Here is a 16,907-nt window from a genome sequence, read left to right on the forward strand (position 1 = left end):
GTCAGAACTATAGCACCGACATACAGGACAGACAATTACAAATCCATAACTCAAATTGTGTCATTTTAACAGGATGAGATCTGGCAAAAAAAAAAAAATACATAAATAAATAAAATATCTGTCACTCCATATCACATCTGAGGCTCTGAAATAAAAAAAAATACATCTCGGCAAGTTTGAATAACACTTAGAATTTATTGGCAGCGTAACTGTGACTCTGCTATGAATTGAATTGTTTTCTAATGGGCTTGTTAGTTTTACTCCTTCTGTTCTTTTTCCCTTTCTCTGGCGCTTCCTGTGCAAGTGGCTCTGACGGAGCCAAAGACACCCACTGTGAGCGCGGCCCACAGACAGACTGATGCACAAGGAAAAAAGGAGGAAACAATGAATGGATGGATGCTTTCATTCTGATGAAAGGAATAAACGCTAAGGCATTTATTTTGTCTATTATCCCACTAAAAAGCCCTCTCCATTCCTGCCCCCCTCCTCTCGCTCCCCCAGGCCCGTCATATTAGCATCTCTCCTGGACAGCGAGGGGTTAACTAACCCGTTTAAGGGGAACCACAGAAAACAATACGTGGACCCCAAAAAGACAATGGCAGTGCCTTTCTCCTCCGTATTTGTAATTTAACATCAAAAGGCTCCTCTCCCAGCGACCTCTGAGAGCCAGCGTCTCTTTAATGAAGCGCCCCACCCCCCTTAATCACATTCAAATTGGTTAGTGTTCAGAAAATAGAAATATGTATTAGATAGCAATAAATTTTCATCATTGGCTAAGCCTGCTTCTTAATTGTCCTGTCCCAAGGCTTGGGAATTTCATTGTTCGTTAGGTGCTTAAGTCCCCCATCTCATTCAGTCTCTCTGACATTACTGCTGAGGGCTCTAATGCCCAACTAATTTGAATGGGGATTTACATGATAGAGCAGGGAGCATTAAAATGTGGAGGGAAGGGAAAAAAGGAAAAAAGGAAAAAGGGGGAAACGGCTTCTTTCACTTCAAAAGTCACTTTGTTCAAAGTCAAATGACAGTGTTTAAAGATGCTCTATCTCTCTCTCCTCAGGATTTTGGACAGCAGTGCCAAGTTTAATGGTTCGTTATCTTAGCCCCTCTCTGTCTTCCTCTCTCTCTCCTTACCTCTCTTTTTTCCTCTCTCTGCTGCCAACCATACGCTTTTGTTTAGCGGCACCATACTGTGTCAGAATATACATTGTTTTCGAGTGGCTTTGAATTGCAAAACTTCTGTCATTCTCTATTATTTTTCTCCTCATATTTCTGTTTCTCCGCATGTCACTCAATGATATGCCATCGGGGGTTTAAGAAGCATATTGAACAGGCATGAATGTACATATTTGTGCACACACACACATGCACTCAGTGTGGTTGTAATATTAGGTTAGGCCCATTGCTATTACTTTCACTCCATTCTGCCATGTAACCCATTCTGCCTGGTGTTATTGGCTGGCGGCTGAGCTCTCGCTGAGAGAGAGAAAAAAAAAATGCCTGGAATTGTTTTCTGTTTGTTCTGGAGGTATTTTGGATCAGAGGTAGATTGTGTGTGTATGTGTGTGCGCTTGTGTGCATCTGTTTGTGTTTCTCCAAGTATGTCTATTTTGGATCAGTGTGAAATAGAAGCAGTGGTGATAAAGAGAATCAGATGTTTTCTGATGTGCGCTGTTGGACACGTATAAATGTCCATAAGGCAGACACAGGGCAGACAGTTTGCACGGGGAATTAGAAGTCTGACAGTGCAGCGGCTTGTTTCGTGCACGTGTCTGTTTGTGTGCAAGCATTTTAATGTGTCAATAAAGACAGTTTCACACCCCCGCCCACCTGTTGTTAGGTAGCCAAAGCATCCAGAGTTTCTGCTGCCTTATAGAGGGCCTCTCGTAGCATCGTGCATTATGGTAAATATTAGGTGAGAAAGGCTGAATTATGACACAGTGTCACAGCCTACTGTTTACCCCGGCTCTAATTATTGTTTGCCTCTCTGCGGCTCACAAACATTAACGCTCTGCACCTCCATTTCTCCATAATTAGTGTGTTTGGTTTGACCCGTAAGTCACCGGAGATGAGAGGAGGTTGCGGAGGGTCAGGACTAATGAGAGAGAGGGGTTGACCTTAGACATCGAGTCAACCAAGGGCAAGAAGGGCATCATCATACAAAACACACAATACCACACACAAATGTTGCAGAGGTCCTAAAAAATGCCGAGGAATTACTCATTTCATTACTTTCTGTGCTGCCATTGGCAGTGTGCTGGATTATTAACGTTTCGAAAGAAGATAATAAAAAGTGCAGGAGAACAGAACTGAAATCAATTTTAGTGAGAGTCATTGTGTGACTTGGTGTGTCAGTGGGAAAAAGTATTTTCAATTTGATTCTGTTATTCTACACTTTATGAGTACAGTATCCAACATCTTTTGGCTGTAATGTCGATACTTCGCCCGGCCGTATGTGTTTTAATCTTCAGCTCGTTATCTAAAGATATCGAGCTACACGTCTCGCTGTCCGGAGACTAAAGATCAGAGTCAGAGAGTGAGGGGTTAACTCTGATAATCACCTGTATTGATCTGTGTGCGTTAGAGGAAAAAACGCTGGTTCCAGAGCAGCCGGCCATGAATGGTTATTGATTCTATCATAAAGACCGGCTGTCTCCTGAGTCTATGGCTCTTTAGGTAATCACTGATGCCTGTTTTTTTTTTTTTCCTTCTGGCACTCCGACAAGTTCATATCTCACACCTGTCCTCCACATCTGTACACTTTTTAAACTCATTGTACCCCAACGGACCTGCACCCTTAATCATGAATGTCCCAACACTGGCCCGCTGCCCCATCTCTTCATGTCTCGTCCTTGCACTTCATCCACTCTCTCTTCTTGGCTGCTGTCTCACAATCTATGCATCCCTCAGAAACCTTCTTCTCCCAAAGCCTCATTGTCCACCGTCAGACAGACAAGCAAACAGACAGACAGGCGACAAACGAGGAAGCGCTCGCTAATCAGGCTTATGATGCTAGTGGGCTAATAGAGCCGTGTGCCCTGCTTAGATCGCTGCTGTAAATGATTAGCCTGGCTCAGGCTGAGCTGTATTAGCTGGCCCCGCCATCACTGATAACTCCCGGCTCCCAACTTTATTGCAGTGATAAAGCCCGCTTTAGAAACAATCAACCAATCTCCTCTGGTCTCGTGTCTAGGTGGGAATGGCGGTGGATTGCGTTTTCTACGCCGAGGCGAGACTGAGAACCGAACGAGGACGCTCTCCCACGATGCCTGCTTCCGATAGCTGGGACAAAGTTGTGCAAAGAACAAAAGGAAGGTGAGCGACTCTGAAACAAGTGATCACCTTCTCTCATCAACGTCTTCTTCCTCCCTTTCCCAGTCTGATTGATGGGTGTTTTAATAGCCCAATAGTTAATATGTCATCTTAGTCTCAGACTCAGATGAAACCCTAATTCACATCTTCATCGCTAATTGAATTTAGCCTTAAAAATATATGAACACAGATTAATAATTGTTAAGTGTGTGTGTGGCCACATTTATGCCCTCATAATGGCCTTTATTCTGGAGTTGAGAGCCCTTATTTTGAGCAGTTACACGCCAAAGACACACTGCCAACGCCCACTCATCACCCTTGGAAGCATATACACAAACACACACACGCACACATGCTTGCCTTGCACACACATCCCAACCCTTGGACTTGCGTGCAAACGGGAAGTAAGGTATATTTTTATTTTGTGCTGGTCGCAGAGAGGTGGGTGTGATACGCTGTGCGTGCCAGTGCAGAAACAAAAAAAAAAATCACATGAGGAACACACACAGGCTTACACAAATAACGCACACATGCCCACACACACGCACACACACACTCACCGTGCCCTCGCCCAAGATGCACGCACACAAAGACACAGACAAATGAGACCTTAGTGAAATAGCTGGTGGGTTTTCTGCTATGGTCATGATTTCCTTCAGGGCTGTGAAAACACTCTGCATATGGAGTCCATCTCCTCTACGGCTTAACACTGAGACGGACACACACACACACAGCATCAACACGTGCACGCTTACACAAGGAATAATATTCTTTGCCTTGCACTTTGGGTCCGCTACTGTAGAGGTGTGGTTTCTGGCTTGAAAAAGCAATATAAAGGTAGAAGGACAAGGAATGCGTACAGCAAATAAGAAATACTTTCTGTAACATGGCGGGGTCGAAAAATCTTGTTTGCTTAAGAAGGTTCCTAACAGAGTGAAATGATCCAGAGGTACCTAAGTAGCAGCCATGATGAGGACTTTTCGGATTCTCTAAATGCTGAGGAAAGATGCTTCAATGCTTACCATTCTTATCTCCTTTAGCATAGGATACACTGGACCATCCTTTGCGAATGGAAAGGAGATATTGCCGCCCCACAATTCCTTGCGGCCGTAACTTTTAAAGCGACACACCATTCAGCCGTTCATGAAAACAAACGATATGCCTATCTTGCACAATATTTTCATACAGTCAATTGGGATTCTTGTTGATAAATATGAGTCAACAGTGATTTCGTTTCACTTTATTTCTATTTATTCATGTCGAACAAATCACAAATAAGTAAAAAACAAAACAAGAATAACAAATATAATGAACAGTAAACATATAGCAAACAAAAACTCAACATTAATAAATATTACGTCCGAAAGGGAGTAGGAAGAAATATACATTTAATGGTTCTACTCCTTCTCCGTAACGCAAAAAAAAATGATTTATCATATGCAATTTTTGTGGTAGCCTATAGACTATTCCTTTTTTTAATTTCAATTCCAACCTTGGTAATGAAGTGATATTTTTCACTGGTTGTCCACGTACATGTTGATATAAAGTATTACAGCAGCAGAAGGACTGCAGTATCTCTCGTTCAGACACCACGGGTGAAGCAGCCTGTCACTGAAGGAGATATTTAAGAACCCACGGTGGGGGGGAAGCAGCGCCTTTTGTAGTCCATCTTCGTCACATTGTAGTTTCACCACAGCAGACCCGGAGCCTAGTGTAAGAGCAGTCGGATTCTCTTAACACCGTGGTTGTCTTTTCCTAATATGAACTCTCCTTCACATCTTTCCTTGACCTCATGACGTTCTCCTTCGAGGTCAAGGAAAAGTGGTTAGGAGAAAACATTAGGATGTCATTTTTTGACTTTTCAACCGCAGCCAGGGATTCACATCATAAGCAGGAATTGCCTTGATAGAGTAACCCTTGACGTAGGCCTATACACGTGTATGCGTGTGAGTCATATTCGTTTGTATTGTGGTTGACAGTAGACGTTTGTTAAAGTGAGTAAGCAGTGTAAGGTATTCTGGCACGGCAAGAAAAATCAATAGGAACCGTTGTGTTTTTTTTTTTTTCATCAGAGCGGCTGTCTATTGAGTTACCACAGCTCTGCTAACAGGTTATCAACTCAAGGCAATGTGTGTGTGTGTGTGTGACTGTGTATATATTAATTAACATCCTTATCGCAAAACAGGCACATAGAGACTCACTGTGTGTGTCTCTCTCTTTCTCTCTCTCCTTTGACCGGGTCGGGGTGTGGAAGTATTGACCAGTTGCCAGGGGATAGGAGCTATTGATTGTGACTTATCCTGCTGTTTATATTTGAACCCTGGGTTTAACCTCCATCGATCGACACACACCTCGCAGTCTGCAAGGTGTTCAACTCTGCTTTCCACTAATGGGGCTAAATGGTTGTGCAACAGTGTGAGGGTGTTTTTGTGTGAGTGATTCAAAGCATGGCCTCCTCTGCGGAGCTTCTTTAGTTTTTTTGGGAGCCTGTAAAATTAGTTTTTTTTTATTAGAGGAAAGTAAAGGTAAAATCTGATTGTTGTCATTATGTGATGTATGTTGTTACACAAACACACACACACATTCATTTTTCCCTCCACTCAAAGAGAAAAATTGTTAGAAAAGAATCATTACCCAAACGAGTCTTACGTTTTTCTATTGAGTCCTCTTCAGTCACTGCAATGACAACTTCGCAAGGTCTTGAAGGTCGCTTGATTTAATGTGAATATTCTCCTTGCATATTTAATAATTGGCTTAATAACATGCTTGTCATTCAGTGACCAATACTCACTAAGTTTACCTTGACACTCTCAAGATGTCATCCTCATACATTACATGCACACATACAAGCCTGCACCCAATCCCACAGACACGCGGATACAATGAAGTCGATTTCTATGTTTTTGTTTTGGCTCTGAATGGGAAGGTTACATTTTATGCACTACTCTTCCACTTTTTGTTAAACTGTCAAAAAGGCCCTTTAATAATTCTGCTCCAGTCAGCTTTGCGTTTCTCTCCGCTTCACCGTGCCACGGCCCTCACACCAACACCCCAACCTTAGCTAGTTCAAATAAGCAATTATTATGTGTGAATGCATGTGTGTGGTCATGTTTGTCTGGGATTCAATATCAGACTTTTAAATGGAAGTTAGTAAAAACTTCTGTTTGGATTATACCTTTAGTTTATATATCTGTGTGTGTGTGTGTGTGTGTGTGTGTGTGTGTGTGTGTGTGTGTGTGTGCTTTCATATATTTTCATCTGTGTATGCCCGTCTCCCTCCCGCTCCATTTGAAGGGTTGTAATGAGTCATCAGGGAGAGCTGATGTGAATTATTAATATTCAATCATGATGCTGTTCATGAATTAACTGAAGCCGGAGGAGGAGGAAGAGGAGGAGGGGTGGACAGGAGAGAGAGACGGAGAGAGAGATAGAGAGAGAGATGGTGAAGATCTATCTAACTTGAAATAGATATGTAGGAAGAGATTTAAAGCAGCAGCAGGGTATGGAGCAGAAAGACAGAGAGTCTTTTAAAGGCCTAGCAGAGTGTTAGTTATAAGCTCGACCCGTGGGACACTACTTGTGAATTATGCAGTAATATACTGTATTTCAATCTCTGCACTGATTGTGTTTTTTTCATTTACTTGTTGTGAAGAAAGGCCGGATGATACGAAGGAAACCTAAACATGACAGATTTGTTCAAAGTAAGAATTGACAAAAGATTAATTAGAGTTTAATTACATGAAGTGGGTACAAACTCGGGGTGTCACGATTTCCATTCTAAATCAGAACTCGATTGAAATTGTCGTCCGATCTCGACCGCCGAAATCAAAAGAAGGATCAAGGATTTTTTTAATTCTTTGCCCCTGCTCAGTTGCGTGCATACAACAGAAAATATAGCTGTATTCAAGAAATGTAACAACCATCATCATAGCTCCTCTACTCTAAGATATGTTTTTTTTTTAAAACTCCCATGGCACATCTGCGTCACAATTTCTGGTCCTGTTATTATTTAATTAAAAAAATGTTTGAAATTGTTTTTCATGTATGTCTGTAGAAGTCCAGTAATGAAATCGTCAAATCATATTTTAGTTGTTATTTTTGTGAGTTTATATAAATATAACTTGGACATATGATATAATTTCATATCATCGTAGGCCCCTGAATTGAATTGAATCGAAATCGTATCTTGGCAGACTTTGATATGAACAAATATCGTATCGTTGTTCAAAGAATCAATATAATATTGTATGAAACGTTGTGGTTTACACCCCTACTAAATATGAATTATTAATGGAAATGCAGCTCTAAAGCAAACCTTTGCTACTCCTCCATAACAGATTAAAAGATTTACTCCTTTATTGGAGCGAACATGGTGTTGCTTAATTGCTCAGAGGTTTTACACAACTTTCACAAATCATGTAAAACAAAAAGCATTCCTGAACGTTGTTCATTTACAAAGGAGTTGAAAACATGCATCAATCATTGTTGTGCAACCGATGAAACATTTATAAGTCCCTAAGCGCTTAGATAGATCAGAAAAATGTGATACAGTACATGCCGTCCACTCACAGATGGTGCTCTGCTCATCTAAAAGGAAGGCGGTGTAACCGAAAGTGTGTGCGCACACAGAGCTGTGCACCGCAAAGGCCCCGCATGACCACTGATCAGAACAGAACGACTGTCAGTAAAGAAATGTATTATTTCAGGTTTGATGAATCAGGGTTGAGTTAAATGCGACTCATAGTTACTAAATATCAATCTCTATAACTAGTGTGTGTGTGATTGATAGGAGGCCTGCGATGGATAAAAACAGCTGTCATTGAGGTCTGGTTTTGATGTGCTTCTGTGTTCTGCTGTCACTGCAGAGCTGGATTGAGTTTACAGGTTATAGGTTATCAGATGCTCACAGAGACAACACACACACACACACACACGTACACACACACACACACACATTCATATGCACATACGCACACACCTCTTGGTGCTTGTAAACCTGACGAAGCTTGACAGTTCTATCTGTGTGAGCAGACTCTCGGGCTCTCTCGCTATCGTCTCTCTTGTTCTCCCTGTGTGTACTTTAATGTTTGTGTGTGCATTTGTGGAGTTCGACATGAATAGTAGGATCACTGTCATTATTCTACCTTTACTCTGTTTGCTGTTCTGTGTATGGGCAAAAAGGAAAAACAGATATACCAAGCGTTACCACTCATCCAGGTCTGTAATCAAAGGTTGAAACAATTTAATATCTTATCTAGGGCTGCCCTCTCCGGTCATACCGCCTCGGTATGTGCAGACAGGAGAGCCATTATTATTTATTAATAAAAAACTATTTAAATTGTAATGCGTCTATTACTTTCACATTGCCATATTGATGACCATCGAGTTGGGCCGAACAACGCCCCATAGCTGTAATATAATCACAACACAGCACAACCTATCGTGAGCTTAAATATATTTTACAGCTGCATGGAAATGTTCTTTTTCTGTTGCATCATTTTATACCCCCGACAGTGTTTGACTTATCTGGTATCTTTGGAAACTTTTTTAAACTTGACTAGAATATAAAATGAGCTTCTGTGGGTTTTACTAAAGCTCCGCTGCACAAGATGCATTTGTAAAGTGGATGGTGCCAGTGAAAGGTCCGTGGAGCTGAAGAGGTTAATGTATTTTATGAGAGTGGTACATGGTCTTGGCAGAGGTGCAGTACCCAGTGGTTTGCTGTGCCTGGCACCCTCCACCTGGCCTGGGCAGGAATCAAACCCACAACTTACACAGCTCTTAGCCCGCTCTTCAGCTCTTAGCCAGCTACTGCCAGGTCGGCCGGCAGCAGGAACTCCTGAGAGGACGCTGACCCACACACGTACAGACACACACATATAAAATACACTTAAGAATGACTTTACTGACTGCATTCACTCCATAAAAGCAAACCCTAAACTAATCTTTATCTTAACACTAAACTGAAATCCTAACCCCAAATTAATAAGGAGTGGCAAAATATCCCTGTGAGGACATTTGATCCTTATAAGTAAAGAAAAATAAGCACAGTCGAACACACATGCACTCCGTTTCTCCTTCCTCTCTCGTGCTTTTTCCTCTCCTTTCTCTCTGGTTATGTTTCCAACCAAATGTTGTTTAAATTTTAAGCGAATTTCCAAAAAAATCTACGAACCAGTGCTGTTATATTCTCAAGAGGGTGTAACAAGGGCACATAATTAAAAGAGCACCAGAAGCTCTTCTGTACCTCTGGTACGTCGGGGCATTTCATTGCCGCTTTCCATCTAATATGGCATTTATGTTATTTTCATGAATTAATTTGTCTGCTCTGCCACTATTTTTATTTTATTTGTATCATCTTTCTGTTGGAGCAGGGGAATATGACGCTGGGTTGCAGCCATACACTGATGCCACTGATGGAAATAATAGAAGGAGTTGTTGTTTACTTGAAAAATCCGTTTCCATCAGCCTTTGTTGTATTGTCTGTTTATGGATTTGCTATTGTTTCACCTCAGCCAAGAGTAGAAACAACATATTTATATAACTTTTTCCGAACTCATTCAAATCTTGGTGTCTAGTGTGCATAAAACCCAGGGGTGGGTTTCACCTTTGTATTGCAGAATTCTTTTTACAATTTTGTAATCGATTTTTTTAAAGCCCAAATCGATATAATTGCTTCATTTGAGTCTATGAGGAGGTAGAAGGAAGTTAGCGCTTTTATTGTTGTAGTCTGACTAACGTGATGTCATATCCATTTCAAGAAAAACAAAGCTGAAGCGAGAAAGTAGAAAACGACGGAAGGTCCGCGGTGATACGACCTGCAGCCTCACATATTAAACCCAGAGTGGTAAACACTACATATACAGTAAAGTATGGAAACACTTTGGGTTTCACACATTGCAGGAAAAGCAGAGCTAGACATCATGACTAAAGCTGCATGCTAACTCTGTCATGGACAAGAAATGTTATCATATTGCGGTAAAGTGCGGTCAAGCCACCCGTCACTCTCATCTCTGTTGTCAAATTGGCCGACGCTGCAACTGCAGAGCACCCATATACTGACATTTATGTTAAATGCATTCAAATGGCCCCGATGGAGCTGATCATGGATGTATAAAGAGAACAGAGCTGACGGTAAGAGCTAGCGACGGACTTGGTGGAGTTAGCAGGAGTATACACGTGTGACTACATCTGTTTTCCAAAATAAGGTGTTAACAAAGGGTATATACAAAATACATATATAAAAATAAGATTGATTGGATCATATTCACCAGAATTATAAAAATGTTAAATATCCCTTATAAATTAAAAAGAAAATTACACCAAATTGTGAGGGAAATGTCTTTATTCTTAATTTTTGGGTTGCTGGAAAAAGTTAATAAATAATTCCTGACAATGACTGATAGACGTATTTGACTTCAGGGCATCTCTGACTACATACAGACACAAAATCAAGCATTTTTACTGTGTAAATTTATAAATATTTCCAAGTAAATGTCCCATATTCATACCTTGAAATAGCTACATTTCTGAATAGTTGTGGTGCTATAAAAACACATTGCTCTGTAATTCTTGACAATGACTGATATATTTGACTTCAGGGCATTTCTCTACATACATTCTGAAAATCAAACATTTTTATTGTATCAATTTAGATATAAACTAAAGTAAAAGTCCCTAGAAGTGTATGATTCAACTTTTTCCCATGGTCTAGTGTTTAAAAAGTTAACAAAAATCGCAATAAATCGTAATATTGAATCACAATACTTCTCAATACATATCGAATGGACACCCAAGTATTGAATCGGGTGATAAGTAAATCATCCCAGCCCTAATAAAAACAGGTGGGTTTAAACTTCCCCTCTCTCTCATCCTCTCTTTTCTAAATGCCTCTAAATATTCAGACGAATTATGATCGAAGTGTGTTTTTTATGAAACTGTGTTGAATGATGATCAGCTGTTTCAGCTTTCTGTGGGTGGCTTGTCTTTGTGCATATAAAAGCTGTTTTAAGCCCCATATTTCTGCGTGTCTACAGGCCCGTGGACAGTCGGTGTGCACATGTGACAACGAGTGTGTGTGTATGTGCATGGCTATGAGTGAGTGTGTGTGTGTCAGTGTGTGAGACAGGCCAGAGGTAGAACGGTAGAATGCCGTATTCAGGGCAGATTAAATGAGGGTTTTGTTCAGTTTGCTCCAGATGTTGAGTCTATGTGTTTTATTTTTACATTCTTGGCCTGCGGCCCGTATATATTTTGGATTGGGCAGGGAGTATATAATATCAGTGGAAAATGCTGCGGTCTGGTACCTTTTAAATAACATTTCCTCCTTTTTCTGCTGCTGTCCTGTTTTTCTTTCCATGTTGTCTTTTATTCGGGAATGAGCTTTGAGAGGTGATGTTTAGAAAAGCGCTGAAATGAGACTGGCTGCGGGGTTCAGGGAATCACTGGAGACCCCTACGCACACACACACACACACACACACACATGCAGAACACACAGAAACCATACACACAAGCTGCTGGTGCTAAATTCAAGGAGTGGGTGAAGAGGAAGAAGTTAAGGTCTTAAAAGGGAAGGTCAGTCGGGCAGTCCTGCGTCTCGGGGTGGCCCTGCTTTGGCTGTGGGGAGAGGGACGTGTAGTCGTACTAATATTTGGCTCCCTCAACTTGGCCGGTGGAAGGAATTATACCAAAGGTGCTCAGGGACCCACATTTTGGACTTTCCTTTCCCCCATTTCTGATTTATTTCAGAACAAATCTGGGCCGAAGCGGGCTAAAATCTGCACTAGAGCAGTTAATGGAGTTGTAAAGCTGGGGTAGGCTCCAGGGAAATATAACCACAGGGCTTAAAAGTTCTCTCTCTCTGTCTGTCTGTCTGTGTGTGTGTCTCTCTCTCTCTCTCTGTCCTGTGGTGGGCCCACTCCTGTTTGAAAAGCCACACTTCCCAGTTAGAAACGAACGCTAGATCCCTCACATGTACCCTCATGGTGGGCCCTGTCATCACTAATCCTGCATGTGTGTGCAGTACTGTATGTATTTGTGGACTTTCCGGACTCCGTCTAGCGTGATTTGTCGGTATGCGATCCAAAATGATATACTCGGGTCATAATCTGACATTTTAAAAACACACAATAGCCTCTCTGAATTCTCAAGTATTTCATTGAAGTGATAAAACGCAGAAGGACAGGAGAGGTGTGCCAGCCTGACAGGGTCCCTCTTAGCTTAGGTCACTCCCTCATCCATTGTCCTGCTTTCTTTTCCAGAGGTTTTGTAAAAGTGAGGACAACAGAGTTATCTAAATGTGCAGTGGTTAAGCAATGGCCAGCCCCTAAAAGAGAAGAGTGTATTGACCAGAGAAGAAGAGCAACCCTCAACTTTCATGGCGGGGAGGGGGGATGAATGAGTGTTGTTGAATGAGAGAGGGGAGAGGTGCTGCAGCACTCCTAGTCTGCCAGAGAGGGTGGGAGGGTGGCGGGGCAAAGGTCAGCGAAGGGGTGGTGGGTGTGCAGGACGGGTAGTGAAGGATGAGGGAGTGAGAGAGAGACAGCATCTGGATTCGGAGCGCTTTCCCAGCCAAGTTACATTTGTTTAGTCTGAAAGACAAGAGTGTAGGGGAGCAGAGGGGGCAGAAAAAAATGTAAGGCCAAGAGAATAAAAGCAGTTCAATAACAGGGAGAAGAAGGGGAGAGCAGGTGTGAATGTGCTTGTGTGTGTGTGTGTGTGTGTGTGTGTGTGTGTGTGTGTGTGTGTGTGTGCGTGTGCGTGTGTGTGTGTGTGTGTGTGCCTGCATAACATGTCTGTTTGTGCTGCATGATTCTATGTATTTGGAGGGTTGTTTTTGTCTTAGTTTAGTAGTCTGGCCTTTGGTCCTATTAGGGATGACACGATTTAGTAGTCGATACCAATGTCAGTGAATTTCCACAATTCTCGATACCCAATTTGATACCATGGTAAAAAACAAAACAAAACAGTAACACTTTTAGCTAATGTTAGAAAGTTAAACAGGTCATAATTCTCTCTCTAATATCTATTTTGCATTGAAAACATCTCCTTCAAAAACAACTTTATTTATTCAAGTTTCATGCCAAAAAGTTCATTTTACAAGATTACATTTGAACACATCATGATAACGTTATAATTTACCTTCATGCAACACTCATTTTTACTGAATAGAGCTTAAATGCATCATAATGAATGACGTTAGTTGCCCACCAGCTGCTAACAGCTAACGTTAACTAGCTCTCGTCCTGCTGATTTCAATACTGCTTTGTTGTTCACAATGTAGCATTATCAGCGAAATAAATAGGGTGTGATAGTGAGTTCACTGCGTCCCACACACATATTCTGTTGTTCCCAGGTTGACGGTCTCAAGCCCTGACGGTACCTGCGGTACTGTAGAAAATCGAGCACCGTCACGTTTTCAGAATTTTGGCTTTGACATGGTACCGAGGTATCTGTTCTTGTGACATCTTTGGGTCCTATCAGTTATGATAATGTTTACATTTTTCTATTTGATTGCTAAGATCTGGAGATGTAGTGCAACCTCTTGACACAGCTTTAAAACCATGTTCACTATAGGGCAAGCAACAGGTTGGATAACAATTCATCATCTATAACTATTATTTGAAAAACTCATTTCAGAACAAAGATGATCAAGCTTAATGAGCAGCATGGGTAATCATTTTAGGAAGTTAAAATTAAATACATCTATGCTTTAACAACGGAAACATGTCTGACTGCTGCTCTAGTGTAGCTGCAGGTATACAGTGACTTTGTATCTACACTAATTATCCTCAGTAAAACATCACAACCAATAGAAACAATGGCCTAAACTGCAAAAATACAACCCAAGTTGTAGAAAAAAAAACCTCCTTTAAAGCTTGAGTGTGTATGAATGTGTTTGTTTGTGCGTCTGTGTGTCTAAGGGTCTCACCTCTCTCCTCCCCCTTCTCACCAGATTCAGGCCTCAGGGGAGGTCAGCTCCTCTTGACCTCTGCGTTCCACAGCAAGGCCACACACACACACACACACACACACACACACACACATATGTACCCAAACACTTCACACACAAACACACCGCACACACACACATGCTTACACGAATGCATGCACACACAGACAGCTCATAAACACCCTACTGCCCTAATACTAACAAGCTTGCAATGAGGCAGACGCATAGACTGAGGTGGAAGGAAAATGGGAAAAGGTCGATGCATAAAAAAAAAGAATTCAAATTAAATATTTCTCCCCAGTGAACGAGAAGAGGAAACAACTGTGTTTTTGGAACAACTGTATGCCAATAAACATTTCTAAGGGCGCTTTCACAAGCCAACATATAGTCCGTTTTAATTGAACTCTGGTGCGGTTCGTTTGGGCAGTTGTGAACGCAGTAACCGTACTCTGGTGCCGACCAAAACAACCAGTCAGAGACCACTTGCGAGAGGTGGTCTCGGACCGTTTCCAAGTGAAACTTTGATCTGTTTTAATCTGTGCACTGTGAAACCGAACCAGATTATATTAGAAAACAAAGTAAAAGTATTAATTTCGCTCTGATTCGGACTAGCCAAACAGACTACGGATTGTGAAAGCGCCCTAAAAGAAAGAGGACCGGAGAGAGGAACATGCATCCGACATGCAGTCATCCAGAGAGAGGCCAATGTTTTCACCTTTCAGTATGTCCCAAAGCCTCCTTGTTGTAGAAAACACAGATAGAGCTTTGTTTAGCTGGAATTTGGTTGTGTGCTCCATGAGCATTCCCCAGCCCCTCACTCACTGACCTCTGACCCCTGGATGCACACACACAAACACATACACACACACTGATATGTGGGGATTTCTAGGATATACAGTATACAACAGTATGCACAGTCAGACGGTACATTGTGTTGTGGAACTCCGCTCGATGCCAACTTTTTCCTTCCTTATAAGCTGCTTCTGTGTACGTGCATGCGTACAGTATGTGCGTTTGCCTGCCTCTGTGTGTAGATGTGTGTATATACTGTGACCGTGTATGTGAGTAAATTAGAGTTTATGTGAAGGTTGACATGGTTAGTGGCAACAATTTATAGGTAATTGCAGCTGGAGACCTACAGAGCAGAGTAAAGTGAGTTTTTTTTGTGTTTTTTTGATGTCAATCTATACGGCTCCATGACCTGTGACCCAGTGTCTTGTCTGTGACCTCATCAAAGAGAGACGAGAAAACAAGCATCCCTCTTGAGGACAGCAGCCATTCATCACTCCATCTTTGTCCCCTTTTAGAGCCTTCTGTCCGTCGTAAGGAGAAATCAATGTCTTAAAAGGATAGAGAGAGACACAAAGATACAGACACAAAGAGCACAGTCTCTCTCTCTCTCTCACACACACACACATACAAACACACACTCCGCCATAACGAAGTACAAAGAGAGAGAATCTGTGCGCAGCGCTACTTTATGAGTTTGCTGTGAGGCTGTAGCCATTGTTTGCACTCAAAGTACTTGACCTTGTGATGAAAGGAGTGGAACAATTTTGCAGTGCTGCATTTAGAAACTCAGAAATGGGCTGGTCTCATTGTACCCACTGAAAGTTGTTTATGACTTGAGGAGTTTCTTTGAAAAAAAAAAAATCTCCAAATGATCAAACTGTATACATAATGTAACATTTCTGCAATTTTATTCTGTGGTTGTATTAGCCAGCGTCAGCTCTGCATTCTGCTTTGTGCCTAAGGAGCGGCGTCTTCTTCTCAAGGGACGATTGAGAGTGATTGTAAGCTAGAGACAGGTCAGGAAGGTGGTACATAATTGCCTTGATGGTAAAAGTCTAGGTATATTTTGTACAATTAATGTGTATTTACGGACTTTGCTACCAGACAACAATAGCTTCTGCCACTTCCTGGTGACCATTCTACCTTTTTTATTCCTCCGCGCCGAAGACAGGCGTGGCCAGAGGCACTATGTTTTCGGGTTGTCCGTGCACATACGTCCGTACGCATACGTCCGTACGCATACGTCCGTACGCATACGTCCGTATGCATACGTCTGCTCTAGGGATGTCACGAGAACCGATACTTCGGTACCAAGTCGATGCCAAAATTCTAAAAACGAGACGGTACTTGTTTTCTAAAGTACCGAAGGTACCGTACGATGCCTGCAGGGTACAAAATGAACTCCTGCCAAGCGCCAAATGCGACTGCTTCTGTCCTCAGCTCTCTGTCGGAGTTTGACACACACACACAACAGCGCCATGCAGCAGCGAGGTCCAGAGATGCAGAGATCCTTTATTTTTCGAGAAGAGGATTCACTCATGGAGGAAAAATTAGCCCAAACAATATTCTGCATGTGCTTGTGGTTGGTCAGGTAGACATATATGGAAGTTATGAAGTTTTTCCAAGTGCTGAGTAATGGTCACTCATGCAGTGTTTGATTTGCAGTGTGTGCTTGTAACGGCAGTGGTTAATCTACAGTGTGACTGATGGCGAATGGTTAATTACAGTTGACACTTTGAATGCATTTTGTATGTTCTTGTATATTGATTGCATAGTTGATGGCGACATGTAAAAACTAGGCAAATGAATCCCTCTAAATAACTGTAATCGACCAGCTGCATAATATCCAC

General features: G+C 41.8%; 1 long non-coding RNA gene across 1 annotated transcript; it reads left to right on the top strand.

The window, feature by feature from the left end:
- Positions 1–6,902: 6,902 nt before the first annotated feature.
- On the top strand, positions 6,903–16,548 carry LOC119493190. Its single transcript, XR_005207925.1, has 3 exons — positions 6,903–6,913; positions 16,070–16,073; positions 16,340–16,548. It is a non-coding gene; the product is annotated as an uncharacterized LOC119493190 (long non-coding RNA).
- The last annotated feature ends 359 nt before the right edge of the window (positions 16,549–16,907 follow it).

This window comes from Sebastes umbrosus, chromosome 1 (genome assembly GCF_015220745.1).
Source record: "Sebastes umbrosus isolate fSebUmb1 chromosome 1, fSebUmb1.pri, whole genome shotgun sequence".
Classification (NCBI taxonomy): Eukaryota; Metazoa; Chordata; class Actinopteri; order Perciformes; family Sebastidae; genus Sebastes; species Sebastes umbrosus.